Below are 18,082 nucleotides of genomic sequence, written 5' to 3'. Positions count from 1 at the left end.
AAAGTTTCGTCCTTAAATGCTAGTATTGAAATGGTAAAGGCTCAAATCTCTATCTATTTTTGCAAATTTTATTATAAGACATGTATATTGTACTTTAGAACTTTAGTCACATATCTGTACGTTTTTGCTTAGATATCTGTAGAAATTTATTTATTGGCTATGCATTAACAACCATACATATGACATGAAAAATAGAGTCATTAAAACCACTTACAAGAAATTTGCATATTTTGTTGTTGACTAACCAAGTGGTTTTAAAATATTCCAAAAACTCTTTATATAAGAACTTTTCAAATGTCTTTCTTACAAATTCATCATTTTGACATGTGCGCATAAGTTCTCTTAAAGTACAAAAAATGCAGATTTGGTTTTCCCTTACTTGGACTTTATTTCTAACATTATCAGACCATGCACGGTTCAATTTCAGCAGTAGCATCATCTATGATGAAGGCTTGAACATGCCAATATGGTCGTTCTTTCTTTCCAATGGCCAGTTTGGTCTACATCTATTTAGAAATATTAGTTATAGTATTGTGCGAAGATATCACCTAAGATATTGAATAAAGCTCGAAAAGGGAAAATAGAAAATAATATCTTATTCATGAGTAGAAAGGTTAAATTTCTTCTCTATATGATAAGTTAGAGGCAATTTTCTATTGACAATGTCACTCAAGCTAAGAGATGACAGGGGGATAAAGCATTGGGATTGATCTTTCTTTCTATGCTTGGGTGATTGTTATGCCATCACTTCAACAACTTATAAATGAACCCATCCACCTAATTGAGTGAATGAATAACATTGACCCCAAACTCAACCAACATAATATATTTTCTTCTCAACCATCCAATTAACATTCAACTTCTTTATACAATGAATGGGAGGAACAAGATCAAGCCCATCAACTAATTTTTTGAGGTCAAAGAAGCCTTCTAGTGAAATGACAAAGGTCAAAGAAGGCACAACCAATAAGATTTTTCGTCAAGTGCATAAATGTGAGGGAACAACAGTTAAATCTAGTCAAGTAGTCTTAAGAGGGATTGATCTCTCGTGACTTTTGATTGAGTGAGAAATTCCCAATGGGGGGACCTTATTTTTAACCTATCCAACTAACCATATTAATTATCATCTAGTGGAGAAAAGAGTAAAAAAAATTAAAAAGACCCACACAATACCATCCGTATTTGCCTATTTTATTAAAACAACAATAGGTTGAAGAATCCCTCATTTAAAAACAATTTCAATCAATATAGTAATAAGAACTCATAATATTTTAAAGAGAATGATTACCTCAATGTTAGGGTTGTCAATGAAGAGGGGAGAATCTCAACGATGTGATTGGTCATTTATGGTCTGCTAACAACAATAGACCCCTTATTCACACTCAATTGTTGTTATTCTTGTGTCATAGCTTTGAGACAAATCAATGCAATGGGCCAATGATAATGGGGGGTTTTCAATAATAAATAAGGCAAAGAGAAAAGAAGAAAAAAGAAAGTCGATCAATAACGTTTTGGTTTTAATAAATGTCAAATAATATTACATGTTTTATATGGCTTATTCATTGGCTACCCACCACCCACAAATACCTATTTAAATACTAACCACTAAAAACACTCAACATTTTTACCATACAACATATAGTTTCCTATATTATTCCTTTTTAATTACTCCTTATAAATAAACATTATAATACCATTAAAAATGTAAATTTCAAAAGCATCAAAATTCTTTATTATAAACATAAAATATATAACTTCATTTTTCTTTCTATACAAGGACAAACATCATTTATAATCCTCCTTAGAGGACCAACAACGACCAACCAAAGTTACGGACAACCCAATAAAACACAATACCATCTTTGAAAATGGTTGATTTGAAACAAAAAAACCTTACTAGTCCTAGTCTTGGCCTAAGACCAATCCAATAAGCTAGCTTGCCTTTAGATTGAAAAAAAAAATATTGTTATTGTCCCTTTTTCCATTATTTTTATCTAAGATATTTTTTTTAAATGCAACTTATTTTGTTAGCAAAAGGGATACTTCCTTCTGTTAATTCAAATGCAATGTGATTCATTTGCCACAAAGGTTGAATAATGCATTGTGCGAGGGATATATTCCCTACAAAACTATGGATTGGTGAAAATTGTAAGGGATGAATTGAACTCCTTATAAACCATTTTTCTAACTGTTTTCCTTTGGAGATCGAGTTGTTTACTAAAATTACTCTAATGGACGGAAGGTTAAAATAAATTCATGGGCCCTCTACCTCGTAGCTCAGTTCACTAAATGAATTGAAAAAATTGAATATTGGAGCAAAACAATCCTCCAACATATTGTTCATTGGCATATATTATGGAAACAATTTACAAATCTATATCACTCAAATAAAAAAATTTGAGGAAGCTACCAATTATTACATGTTTGGATCTTTATTTCAACTGCTTGGATGTGGACAAGACAAATTCCATCTAATTTAGGTGATTTAAAAATGGAGGCACTTAAATTTCCGTATGATATATAATTAACATATAGAGTTCACCCTAATCTTTGGAGTTCGAAAAGGTAGTAACCATGTTTTTTGTTCACTCGGTCTTTTACAGATCCACTGTGCCAAATTCCTTAGATTTGGCTGATGCTTTATGTTTTCGCGAGTAATTTAACTATACAATCTTCGATTCTAATGGATCCTGTAGACTACTTATAACTATAAGCTATTGTGAAGGTCCTACCATGTTCAAAGTTGAGTTATCTTTCTAGGTGTTTGACCGCTATCCACTCACTCACATTTATGAAAATTCTAACTTTCATTTTATAAAGAACCTTTGATGAAGCATTATTAAAATGAGAAACTAACTTTGCCTTTACTTGATCAAGCTAAAACTTAAACTAGATCTAGTTGCTTAGGTTTTCGTATGGAACATGGTAACTAAGCCCACAATGCCCCTTTTCCTTCTAACGCAAGACAACTACTCACATAATGCCCCTTATCTACACTCAAATGTTCCCATTCTTATGTCATAACTTTGAAGCAAATCAATGCATGGACCAGTGCATAAGGTGGGTTTTTAGTAGTGAAAATGGCAAAGAAAAAGAAATCTCCAACTAAAATTTTGAATAATAATAGGTATTTCAACACAAATTGGGAGGTGGAAGAAAAAACCACATCACATAATATTATATATTCTATATCCCTTATGCATTCCCGACCCACCTTCTCACTCACAAATACCTATATAGATGCTAACTAAAAACACTACATTTTTAACATAAAACAAATATTTTCCTATATTTTCCCTTTTGAATTACTCCTTTCTAAACAAACAAAAAAAGAAAGAGAAAAGAGAAATTGAGTAATAATGAGTGTTCCCACACAAATTGGAAGGTAGAAGAAAAAACACATTAAAAGCCAATTGTAAGAATTCGGCCGACCACTATTTTTAGAGGCCCAACTCATCTCAGGTCCAATGACGACCAACCAAGTTGCCAACCCAATAAGACACATAGAATACTATCTTTGAAAATAGTGACTCGAAACAAAACACCCTACCACACTATTTTGGTATTGGCCTAGAACCAATCCAGTAAGCTAGCTCAAAAATCATGGTCTCCTGTGAAGATTGGCTCAAAATTCATGGTCTCAAGTTACGATTGAAAAATGTCTTGTTATCTTGTTACTATCCTATTGTCCATTTTCTTTTTTAACATTATTTTGATCTAAGAGATTCTTTTGAAATGCAACTATATTTTGTCAAAAAAATAAACAAAACATATTTCCTTAGGTTAAATTGTATGTAATGTACTCCATTAGCTACAAAGGTTGAATACATTGTACGAGGGATGTATTGGATTTTTGTGTGAATCTCACTCCTTATAGACCATTTTTCTAGTTGCTTACCTTCCCAGATTGATTTATTGCCTCAAGTTGCTCTAATGGACTTAAGAGGCTAAAATCAATTCATTGGTTCTCTGCCTCATAGCTTGGTTCATTAAATGAATTTAAAGTATTGAATATTGGAGCAAAACAGTCCTCTAGCAGCTTGTTCCATTGACCTAATCAATTTTCCAATCTTCATCACTCAAACAACAAATTTTCAAGGCTTAATTCTACAGATCTAGGAAGCTACCAATTCTTTCATATTTGGATCTCTATTTCAACTCGGATATTGAGAAGATAAATTCCATCTGATTTGGATGATCTATTGATTTACTACTAAAAACGAAAAAAAAGCACTTCCAATTTGTGTTTGATATATAACCAAACTATAGAATGAACCCTAATTTTGGTAGTTGTTTTTTTTATCCAATGCTTTGTTGTTCACCCGTTTTTTTGGAAATCCATTGTACCAATTTCCCTATATTTGGTCGATGCTTTATGCTTCTGCAAGTAATTAATAATGAATCTTGTGAGCTGCTTATAAATATACGGTGTTGAGAAGGTCCTACGATGGGCAAAGTACAATTTATGCAGAGAATAGAATACTCTAGAAGCGCAGGATCTGGTAGCATTCGTTGGGGACTTCCAAATATAGCAATTTTATGTTCAAATGGCAATTCAACACATGTTTGAGTTACAATGGCCGTATGACTATTTCTACAGTTTTTAAAGAACGAAAATACAATTTCATATGAAAGTGAGTGCTTAGATTTTCGAATGGAACATAATAACTGGGGCCCCAATATGCCCATTTTTCCTTGTGAGGCAAGGCAACTACTCACACAATGGGTGACTTATATACACTAATATTACATAGTTTGCAGAAATAATGGTTCCTTCATAGGTTTTCACAAGACCATGGTGGTTCGACAAAAGATTCGGTCAACCACTATTTTTGGAACTCCCAGGTCGGCAACAACAAAGTTTTAAAATGACCATTCATTGTCTTCTCACAAAATATTTACATGAAAAAGTAAAACGACCATTCATTCTACCTGCCATTCAGTGGTTTTTTTCTTAATCTCTAGAAAAAAGTGTAAACATGGTAGGTAAACATGTTTTTTTTTTTTTAATCCGTAGAAGGAAGTGTAAACATGGGTAGATAAACACATACCGTTGTGTTTTTTTCTTTTCAATTCTACCCATTCCATTCACAGCTCTGTACTGTGCAGTTTCCAATATTTTGGCCTCCACTAACTATACAATGATAATAAATATCTAATACACAAAAGGCCGATAGAATAGGTAATGGTTCTATGAGGAAACACTCGAGGTTTCCTTACCTGAATCCCAAAATTCCCTGGTACAAACTGCCATGGCACCATCGATTTCAGAAATGGAATGGTGAAAAGTTTTTACTTTGAAACCTGTAAAAGTCACTCACTTGGACGATGGTTTCACTTACTTGGGCTTCTTCCTAAAGCCGAATGGCTACAAAAGCAAGGATTGGGATTGACTTCTTAACAAAATTGGTAAGCGACTAAAACAGTGGTCTCACCATTGGATCTCTTTAGGAGGGAATCTCATTCTAATCAAGTCTATACTACACAACATTCCCATCTACTGGATGCACATATTCAGACTTCCCAATGGAGTTTCTTGTAATCTCAATGTCAGTACCTCAAGTTTCATATGGGTTGGCACACAACCGAAACACAAATTTCATGTTGCCAATATAGATATCCTCAACCTTATGGTCAAAAAAGGAGGTTGGGGACTCATAGACATAACCTCTTTCAACTTGGCTTTCCTTCTTAAAAACGTTTGGAGAATAGTGTGCAATGATGGTCTATGGAACCAAATTATCAAGTCAAAATACCTCTAGAACAAAGATCTTATAGAATGGCTTCATGTTGGTGCTCTGGACCCTCCCAACTTTCTGATTTCCTGGCACAACCTCCTCCTCACTAAGCACTGGCTTTTTGGGAACCTGAAATGGGATGTCGGTATGGGATCCACTTCAAATATTGGCCTAGACTCCCTCTCAAGCATAACAAGTCGACATCTATTATCACCTCCTCATTATTTTTTTGCAAAATCAAGGCCTTTTTGTGATGAATGACAAAGAAAATGAATATCTATCCTCTCCTACAACTACACATTGGAAAGACGTCGCAGAGCTAGAAATTTCAGTCCCTTTGATTTGGTAATGGTTAGCATACATTTCAGATCTTAAACTATCTGGGATTGTCCTATCCACAAAATTAGACAATTTTATCTAGTTCCTTGTCTCACAATAGAGAAAGGTAATCGTAAATGAAGCATATCAGATAATCTTCCAACCTTCAAGGAATATATCACTCCTCTCTTCATTGGTTCTGTGTTGGAAATGGAATTTTCCTCTCAAAATCAAGTGTTGATCCTAGTTGGTGGCACACAACCAGATTCTAACCTGGGAAATGCTCTGCAAGAGAGGATACCAAGGCCCAAGAAGATGATTCCTTTCCTTATCAGCTGGAGAGGACATCAACCACCTCTTCCTCCACTGCCCATTTAGCACTTCTATCTGGACACATGCACTACAACTGACAAAATCCTATACAGATTAGGACTCCTCTTACATTGTCTCTTGTCTTTGGCAGATGGAATCTGGATCACCCTCGACACAAAACACTAGCCTTCTTTATCCTCTGAGGGATTTTGCGCTCCAGAAATTCTCTCATCTTTAAGCATGTGAAGCCCACATCACAAAAACCACTTGTAGAATCTTCTCTTTCTATCTTGAGTACTCTCCATTGAAGTCATCGATCTGTAAACATCCCTCTCCTCCTCAAAACAGCTGGTCCTCTTACCCAGTTGACTTCTTTGACGGGGCCTCCTCTTTTGACCTTTGTGGTTGTGGCATGGCCATCCATTTAGGATCTGGGAGTTTCTATAGGTTTCACTGGCATTGTGGAATTGGAACTAATACAGTTTCTGTTGAATTACTAGCTCTTTGGGGATCTTACAATGAGCTTCTTGGCTTGAAATTAGAGTTTTTAAAATTTTTGGAAACTCCAAATCTATCATCAACTAGGCAAACGATTGAGTTTCCCTAGACTCTCCTAACCTCAACACTTGGAAATGCGTAATCAAAACCCTGCTCATGGAGTTCCACTTTGTCTCCATCACACTCATTTATCGGAGTGAAAATGGTGAAGTGGATCACCTCTCCAAGGAAGGATGCAACTCGAACACTCATAAGATAAAATTCCATTTTTTTTGCCTCTAAAACTTATCATAGGTCTGGGTATATTTTGATCTAACTTTTGGCATTTTATTGTACATCTTGCACTCTGTTCCCTTGTTGTGTAAAATACCTCTATGTTATGATCATTGTAACGAGACAACTCTCTACAATTTTCATCTCTCTATAATGTATCCTATTACATATTAGAGATCAAATGTATTAGTTACAGTTCTTGGTTGTTGCTTTAGCTTTCACAAAGCCATCAATGAGATTTCCTCCCTGTCAATGTACTTTCTCTTAATATCAATAGAAAGTGTTTTTTTTTTTTTTGAAAAAATAAAATATTAATATGAAAGAAAATCAACAATCATTACATTACTTAAAAATTAATTTTAATAATTAAAAATTAATTACAATAATAAAATAAATTAGATAATATTTACTTTGATTTAAATAATCTAATATTGATTTACTAGTTTTTTTTTATATCTTTGATTTACTAGCTATCCTTTTATAAATTTTGAATTAAATTATTTGATGTGTTTTTTTCACTTAATTTTTCATATATTTTATTTTGAATTGTTTAATATATATATATTTTTTTTAAATTCAAACCTAATTAGAATTGTCCTATATAAATTGGTTTGCCTTAATTTCTTTTGAAGTTTTATTGTTTTAGGAAAATTTAATATAAGGTTATTTCTGAAACTATTATTTAGTTAGTGTATATGATCTTTATTGCGTACATGATTGTATTTTTCTTTCATATAAATATTTTGGAGTTGATATTGATCATAGATTTAACTTGACTTATAGTATTGAAAAAAAAATAATAGAAGATGGAAAACTTAGGTTGCTCTCAGAAAACAACTTAGTTTTGTCATAATTACTTGCCCAATATCTTAATTATGACTTACTTTTGTCATGATTACTTACCCAATAACTTATGCCTTATGAAGGTCGATAAAAGGTCAAGATATAGAATCTTACGATTATCTTTTTATTACGGTAATTTAATAAGGATGATTCGTTAGATATTTAAAGATGTCATGTTCGATAAAGATGATGTGCTTGATACTTAAGTATAACTTGTTTGATAAGAAACAGGCCTACAGAATGCAGAAACTCAGCTAGTCATTGCTTCGATCGAGCCCACTCAAGGTGAGTGGCGCAAGGTTGAAAAGAAGAAGGGGAGAAAAACTTGATGCGAGAGTTTTTCTTCCTGCCGGAATGTTTTTTGCCCTTTCTTTCTCTCTCCCCTCTTTTCTCTTTTCTTATTCTTTGTGCACGTTAGTCTTCTAACGTTGCGTGGGGTGCGAAAGCACTCGTGCCCATGTGGCTGCTTACTCGGCAGTAAGGGAATGCTTCGCATTTTCCCTCACTGCAACTGAATGCTTTGCATCTGCTTGTAACTTTTTATCTATTTTATATATAAAAAGTTCGCTTTTTTCTCCGGAAAAAAAAAGTATAACTTGTTTGATATTGCGTGATATGGTTGTGTTAATTGTTGCATTAACAATTAAGGCAAAAGAAGTACATCGATAAATTTGAAATATACAAAAGAAAATTAACAATAATAAACAAAAAAATATTTATAATAAAATTTGGACCAATTCAATTTGATTTACGTTACGATAGTTTGTGTTATGAGTGACAACTTTCTAGAGCAACCCCTTTCGTTTCTTATCACAATTACAACACTTAACATTATATTTATGCTCAAGTTCAAAAGAAAAAAATCAAATAAATTCTAAAGCTACCACACATACGATGCATGTTTTGTGCTTTTTTCATGTGTACATTTTCTTTATTGCACTCATTATGCATACATGTTTAATTTTTGTATTCTCACCATACATACTTTTTGTGCTCTTATTCTCTTCTTCCCACCATAGATAAATAAAGGAATTTTAATATATATATATATATCTTAAATAATATTGGAGCAACTTGCCAAATAAAGTTCCATCCTTAAATGTTAATATTGAAATGGTAAAGGCTCAAATATTTATTTATTTTTGCAAATTTTATTATAAGACATGTATATTGTACTTTAAAACTTTAGTCATATTTTTGATAAATTCAAAATTAATATATCTAGATATATATATATATATATATATATATATATATATATATATATATATATATATATATACTTCAAGTACATCATCTATTATTATAACTACACAAAGTTCCATGGTAATGATATGTTAGTCCATGCATGCAACATCGAGTAAGATATAAATATATAAGTAACTTGTAGATTTGATAATTTGTAAATAAAAATAAATAAATCCATTCTCACTACATTTATCAAAAGTAATGTAACATTGATACAATATAACATCAAACCACATCATGAATTTAAAAGTCAATTAAGACATTGTGATATACACAAGTCCAAATTCATGTATTTGTATTCAAAGTTGGTTCAACTATAAATTTTGCTTTTCTACAAAATGGATCTTCATTCCCAACATGGATAATGAAAGTTCATGCCGATATAGATGACATAATGGAAAAATGGCATCATCGTTGATCTAGAAAATGGGTCTACAAGTCACTTTTGCCACTCTTAGCACTCCCAAGTACATTTCCAAATTGAAATTGCTACAAAAATTACATTATTGAAAATATCATGGGTATCCTTATTTTGGCTATGAACTCAATAATCATCGTTACTCTTTTCATCAGGCACACAATCTTCATTTGAGATTTGGTTAACTCTACACTTGAATGAATTCAATTGTTCCTCAATTTTTCTAGGTCGTACAAAACTAACTTCTTTTAAATGTTGCATATGATTGTAATATAATACAACCTTTGTTAACAACACATAAAATAACCAATCAACCCGTCTATGGCATCCATTGTTATTTTCACTTAAGTACCTTTCCTTGATATACCAATGGTAAGATTCAATTACATTGTTTGTATCTTGATTGGAGTGTGGAAAATTTATGTACGTTTTTGCTCACATATCTGTAGAAAGAAATTTATTAGTTATGCATTAACAACCATACATATGACATGAAAAATAGAGTCATTAAAACCACTTACAAGAAACTTGCATATTTTGTTGTTGACTAACCAAGTGGTTTTAAAATATTCCAAAAACTCTTTATGTTTACTAAATTCTTAAAAGAACTTTTCCACTATCTTTCTTACAAATTCATCATCTTGACACGTGCACATAATTTCTCTTAAAGCACAAAAAATGCAGATTGGGTTTTCCCTTGGACTTTATTTCTAACATTCTCCAACGATGCATGGGAGACATGCCACACAGATAGTAATATTATGCACTTGATTGAGACCTAGAATAACATAATTTTTATAGAGGACATACATTAACAATATTTATTGCCTCTTATAAAAAGAATAAACGCAACATCTTAATGCTTCAATTTCAACAATAGCATCATCTATGATGAAGGCTTGAACATGCCAATATGGTTGCTCTTTCTTTCCAATGGAAAGTTTGGTCAATATCCATTTAGAAATGATAGCTATAGCTATTGAATAAAGCTCAAAAAGGGGAAATAAAAAATAATATCTTCTTCGTGAGTAGAAAGGTTAAATTTCTTCTCTATATGATAAGTTAGAGGCAATTTTCTATTGACAATGTCACTCAAGCTAAGAGATGATAGGGGGATAAAACATTGGAATTGATTGTTCTTTCTATGCTTGGGTGATTTTTGTGCCATCACTTCAACATCTTACAAATGAACCCATCCACCTAATTGAGTGGATGAATGACATTGACCCCCAACTCAACCAACATAGTATATTTGCTTCTCAACCATCCAATTAATGTTCAAATGCTTTATACAAAGAATGGGAGGAACGAGATCAAGCCCATCAACTAATTTTTTGAGGTCAAAGAAGCCTTCTAGTGAAATGACAAAGGTCAAAGAAGGCACAACCAATAAGATTTTTTGTCAAGTGCATAAATGTGAGGGAACAACAGTTAAATCTAGTCAAGTAGCCTTAAGAGGGATTGCTCTCTCATGAATTTTGATTGAGAGAGAAATTCCCAATGGGGGGACCTTATTTTTAAGCTATCCAACTAACCATATTAGTTAACATCTCTTGGAGAAAAGAGTAAAAAGAAATAAAAAGACCCACACAATACCATCTGTATTTGCGTATTTTATTAAAACAACAATAGGTTGAAGCATCCTTCATTTAAAAACAATTCCAGTCAAGATAGTAATAAGAACTCAAAATATTTTAAAGAGAATTATTACCTCAATGCTAGGGTTGTCAATGAAGAGGGTAGAATCTCAATGATGTGGTTGGTCATTTATGGTTTGCTAACAACAATAGACCCCTTGTTCAGACTCAATTGTTGTTATTCTTGTGTCATAGCTTTGGAACAAATGAATGCAATGGACCAATGAGAATGGTGGGTTTTCAATAATAAAGAAGGCAAAGAGAAAAGAAGAAAAAAGAAAGACGTTCAATAAAGTTTCGGTTAAAAAAATGTCAAATAATATTACATGTTTTATATGGCTTATTCATTGGCTACCCACCACCCACAAATGCCTATTTAAATACTAACCACTAAAAACACTCAACATTTTTACCATACAACATATACTTTCCTATATTATTCCTTTTTATTTACTCCTTATAAATAAACATAATAATACCATTAAAAATGTAAATTTCAAAAGCATCAAAATACTTTATTATAACCATAAAATCTATAACCTCGTTTTTCTTTCTATACAAGGACAAACATCATTTATAATCCTCCTTAGAGGACCAACAATGACCAACCAAAGTTACAGACAACCTAATAAAACACAATACCATCTTTGAAAATGGTTTAATTGAAACAGAAAAACCTTACTGGTCCTAGTCTTGGCCTAAGACGAATCCAATAAGCTAGCTCGCGTTAAGATTGAAAAAAAATATTGTTATTGTCCCTTTTTCCATTATTTTTATCTAAGATATTTTTTTTAAATGCAACTTATTTTGTTAGCAAAAGGGACACTTCCTTCAGTTAATTCAAATGCAATTTGATTCATTTTCCACAAAGGTTGAATAATACATTATGTGAGGGATATATTCCCTACAAAACTATGGATTGGTGAAAATTGTAAGGGATAGATTGAACTCCTTATAAACCATTTTTCTAACAGCTTTCCTTTGGAGATCGAGTTGTTTACTCAAATTTCTCTAATGGATGGAAGGTTAAAATCAATTCATGGGCCCTCTGCCTCATAGTTGAGTACACTAAATGAATTGAAAAAAGTCAATATTGGAGCAAAACAATCCTCCAACATATTGTTCATTGGCATATATTGTGGAAACAATTTACAAATCTCTACCACTCAAATAACAAAATTTGAGGAAGCTACCAATTCTTACATATTTGGATCTCTATTTCAACTTCTTAGATGTGGACAAGACAAATTCCATCTAATTTAGGTGATTTAAAAATGGAGGCACTTCAATTTCCGTATGATATATAATTAACATATAGAGTTCACCCTAATATTTGGAGTTCGAAAATGTAGTAGCCATGTTTGTTGTTCACTCGGTTTTTTCAGATCCACTGTTTCAAATTCCTTAGATTTGGCCGATGCTTTATGCTTTCACGAGTAATTTAACTATACAATCTTCGATTATAATGGATCCTGTGGACTACTTATAACTGTAAGCTATTAGGAAGGTCCTACCATGTCCAAAGTTGAGTGATCTTTCTAGGTGTTTGACCACTATCCACTCACTCACATTTACGCAAATTCTAACTTTCATTTTATAAAGAAACTTTGACGAAGCGTTGTTAAAATGAGAAACTAACTATGCCTTTACTTGATCAAGCTAAAACGTAAACTAGATCTGGTTTCTTAGGTTTTCGTATGGAACATGATAACTAAGCCCACAATGCCCCTTTTCCTTCTAACACAAGACAACTACTCACATAATGCCCCTTATCTACACTCAAATGTTTCCATTCTTATGTCATAACTTTGAAGCAAATCAATGCATGGACCAATGAGTAAGGTGGGTTTTTAGTAGTGAAAATGGGAAAGAAAAAGAAAGCTCCAAGTAAAACTTTGAACAATAATAGGTATTTCAACACAAATTGGGAAGTGGAAGAAAAAACCACATCACATAATATTATATATTTTATATCCCTTATGCATTCCCTACCCACCTTCTCACTCACAAATACCTATATAGATGATAACTAAAAACACTACATTTTTAACATACAACAAACATTTTCCTATAGTTTTCCTTTTGAATTACTCCTTTCTAAATAAACAAGAAAAGAAAGCAAAAAGAAAAATTGAGTAATAATGAGTGTTCCCACACAAATTGGAAGGTAGAAGAAAAAAACACATTAAAGGACAATTGTAAGAATTCGGTCGACCACTATTTTTAGAGGCTCAGAAATCATGGTCTCTCATGAAGATTGGCTCAAAATTCATGGTCTCAAGTTACGATTGAAAAATGTCTTGTTATCTTGTTATTTTCCTATTTTCCTTTTTCTTTTTTAACATTATTTTTATCTAAGAGATTCTTTTGAAATGCAACTATGTTCTGTCAAAAAAATAAACAAAAAATATTTCCTTAGGTTAATTTGTATGTAATGTACTCCATTAGCTACAAAGGTTGAATACATTGTACGAGGGATATATTGGATTATTTTGTGACTCTCACTCCTTATAAACCATTTATCTAGATTCTTACCTTCCCAAATCGGTTTATTGCCTCAAGTTGCTCTAATGGATTGAAGGCTAAAATCAATTCATGGGTTCTTTGCCTCATAACTTGGTTCACTAAATGAATTGAAAATATTCAATATTTGAGTAAAACAATCCACTGGAAGCTTGTTCCATTCACCTAATCAATTTTCCAATCTTTATCACTCAAACAACAAATTTCAAGGCTTAATTCTACAAATCCGGAAAGCTACCAATTCTTTCATATTTGGATCTCTATTTCAACTCCTTGGAGATTGAGAAGATAAATTCCATTTGATTTAGATGATCTATTGATTTACTACTAAAAATGAAAAAAAGACACTTCCAATTTGTGTTTTATATATAACCAAACTATAGAATGCACCCTAATTTTGGTAGTTGTTTCTTTTATCCAATGCTTTGTTGTTCACCCGTTTTTTTGGAAATCCACTGTACCAATTTCCCTAGATTTGGCTGACGCTTTATGCTTTTGCGAGTAATTAACAATGAATCTTGTGAGCTGCTTATAAATATATACTGTTGAGAAGGTCCTATGATGGGCAAAGTACAGTTTCTCCAGAGAATAGAATACTCTAGAAGCGCAGGATCTGGTAGCATTCGCTCGGGACCTCCAAATATAGCAATTTTATATTCAAATGGCGATTCAACACATGTTTGAGTTACAATCACTACATGAAAAAGGGGCATTGCCAAGGGGGGAAAATGTCACCATAAGCTCATTGGTGACGGTAAACAGAGCATTCGTCACCAAAAACTGAACATCACCAAAGGTGGCATCACAAAAAGTATAGTTGTTGTAGTGACATACAAAGTTCATCACCAATACTGATTTATAATGATGGATAGCGACCGTCACCATTTCATATGATCAATGGTGATGGACCATAGCCTCCGTCACCAAAAATTAAATGTCACCAAAGGAGGCGTCGCCAAAAGTATAGGTGTTGTAATGACATTCAAATTTCGTCATCAATAATAATTTATAATGAACAATAGGGACCGTCACCATTGCATATGAGCAATGGTCACCGACCATAGCCTCGGTCACCAAAAACTGAACGTCACCAAAGTTAGCATCGCCAAAAGTATAGGTGTTATGGTGACATTCAAGGTCCATCACGAATATTGATTATAATGAGGGATAGTGACTGTCACCCTTTCATGTGAACAATAATGATTTATTGTGATGGATCTTTAATGGCTGTCACTATTGGTGCATATATATGGCGACGTTCACTGACCGTCACCAAGAGACGTATTGCTAAAAGTATAGGTGTTGTGGGCACATTCAAGGTCTGTCACGCATAATGACTATAATGACAGACAATGACCGTCATCATTTCATATCAACAACAACGATTTATGGTTACGGACCTTTAAGGGTCGTCACTATTGATGCATATATATGGTGGCGTTCGTTGACTGTCACCATTTCATGTTTTTGGTGAGGGTCAAAAAATGTCACGAAAGCTCATTGATGATGGTAGAAAGAGCCTCCGTCACCAAAAATTGATCGTCACCATTCCATATGGATGTCAGTGCACGATGGAATTGAACCACCAAGCTCCTGCTTGTAAAGTAGGTGCTCTTCCATTGAGCTAGCATGCTTTAAAGAATTATATTTTTAAAAATTAGACCTTGAAACTTCATAAATTGTAAATTCTACAACTTTCAATAAATTAAAGTCTCGACAATATTTTATTAAAAAAGCAAAGAAACATCGAAGTTGTAGGTCCCTACCTAATGGTTATTGAAGTTATGAAAATTAGTTGGAGGGAAAAATAATTATGTATAAGAGAATCAATATGTTTAGTTGAATAATCAATTAGAAGTGAAACTATGAAGACATTTATAACTTATAAATGACCTATAGCTATCAAATGCACCAAATATTGCAAAGTAAATGTCATAAGTGGATAGCATTTGGAAGAAGAGGAGGTAGGGACTTGGAACCCTTGTACATCTTGGCATGCCTTAGCACTTGGCACATCTTAGCTTGTTTGACATGTCTTCATACTATCTTTCACATCTTAGCATGCCCTAGCATTCCTTAACACACCTTGGTAGTCATGACCTCACAACTAGCATTGCATTTTTCCATGACTTGGGAACCTTACATTCACTAGAACACCTTGGCACTCCCTAGTTGCCATGCCCTCTGTTATCCTCCATAATGTCCCAAGATGATGAGGAGATCAACAGAGGTAACCACAAACCAAGCTTTTAGTTTGGTATCTAGCCCTACCAAACTAGAGAGGGCTCTCTCTATGAAATCACAACCAAGAGATGATTGGAATATAAAGGATTTTAGGCTAGATAGCTAGGCTCAGGTGGGTTTTTGGAAAATTTAGGGACTTGGAACTATATCCACCGATGTCTTGTCTGGCAGGGACTTTGTCAAGGAGGCAAGGACTTGGAACTTTGTCTAGGATAAAGAACCTAACATGCATGACAAAAGCTGCCTAGAATAGAATACCTCCTACCTAGAAGAGTGACCCTTACCCAAAATATAGAACCCTTCTCTACTGTGCACTTTTCTTAAAGATAAATATGTTAATAAAATAGTAATAAGAAAAACATCTAAATTAAGAAAAGTGAGCATCTAAGTCAAACAATAAAAGTATAATAAATATGGCTCTATATAAGTTTTGGAAACACTAGGCAAGCATGATTTCATACAACAACAATAAGATGCCTAAAATCGATGTGATTCTTTCATCATTTCTATACCCTCACAACAAAACTCGAATCTATAGCATGTACCCCAAGGCTGTATGCATCTGCTAAAGGTGTAGATTGTAAGGATACGCTGAAATGAAGTACTATTGAAGGAGAAACACCTTCAAAACAATAGATAAATTCTACTTTGAATTCAACCCATTTGCACACAGACCAAGGCTGCTATTGGGTACATTTCTCTGTTGAATGGAAACTTTAATGTATTGTAGTGCTTCTAAAGAAAAAACACCTTTAGTGCAACACAAATAAAAATCTAACAGATATTGTCACTGTGGCCTCGGTTGTCGATGATCTCATCAATATAGGTAACAACTTTGATAATTGAAAAACCAAAAGGTGAGATGCATAGATCATTTGAAATGACAAATTTGGGCATACTTTATTATTGTTTAGGAGTGTTAGTATAGAAAATGCAAGGTAGCCTGTTGCATCTTTATGTCACAGGCCAAGGATGCGAAGAAATACATAAAATATTAAATAGCATGGTATAAGTCGATTGCAGGTTCTTTTGAAACAAGAATGGAACTCTCCTTGCACGGGTTCTAATCTAGTGGGTATAACTTTAAATAAGAAACAGATAGTTATGGGGTTGAAATTGTCTCACAATTCATGAAAAGTCCCAAATTCGTTCACTAGAAAGAAGCAGAGCGAGTCATCAGGTTTATGGAAGGGAACACCCTATTCGTAGGAAGATAACTTGAAATTAGTCGGGCATATTATTTTGCGTCTTCTTGTACGTGTATGATTTGAAAAGATAACCACATCGAAAGACTCAATAACGACTCTAGTAAAGTATATAGATGTAAATCACTTCTGAGAAAACCCATTGCTTAATGACAATTGAGTGAGGAATATGTTGAAGGATTCAATCTTTCACTACTGAGAAAACCCATCACTTAATGACAATTGAGCGAGGAATATATCGAAGGATTCAATCTTCCACTCAGTCATAAAAAGGAAGTTGGGGTATCTAGCATCTTGCCAACAAACCGACCCCAACCATAATGTGAAAGCCAGGTTAACTGTGAAACCTCTTTCCCACTTTGTAGTATTATTGCCTCTTGAATTCCAAAAGGTATCTTGCTGCTTAGATCCACAAAACTTGTCCCAGGTAAACTTTGCATGATACAATTGTGACGTGCAAGCTTGAAACACACTCTAGTTTCCCTCTAAAAGAGGGTAAGTCAAAATATTATGACAGACTTAACTGTAATTTGATCATACACTGTTGAGGTATTGTATGGAATAAACAATATACTATCAATGCACTAATGAAGAACTCAAAATAAACGAATTTATTGTTGCTACAATAGCGCCACTCTTGGGATTCTCCAAGGAGCCACTAATTTATACACATTTGGAATCTTTACTTGGTCTGCATAAATATTAAGCAATGGTAGTGATCACTCTTTGCCCTCCCATGGAAGGTCTATACAGAGTCAACAATAAATTGATTTAAAGGTGAGGTATATGCCTAACAAATAGGAGTCTGACTCTTCAACTCTAATT

At 33.4% G+C, this 18,082-nt stretch overlaps 1 pseudogene; it reads right to left on the bottom strand.

The window, feature by feature from the left end:
* LOC149253266 (protein trichome birefringence-like 11) overlaps window positions 1-18,082 on the bottom strand; it is an 88,361-nt pseudogene that overhangs the window by 18,843 nt on the left and 51,436 nt on the right.

Source organism: Pinus tabuliformis, chromosome 7 (genome assembly GCF_031772625.1).
Source record: "Pinus tabuliformis cultivar Carrire ecotype Pingquan chromosome 7, CPIR1, whole genome shotgun sequence".
In the NCBI taxonomy this organism is placed as follows: domain Eukaryota; kingdom Viridiplantae; phylum Streptophyta; class Pinopsida; order Pinales; family Pinaceae; genus Pinus; species Pinus tabuliformis.
This window is presented reverse-complemented; position numbering and strand designations above follow the sequence as displayed.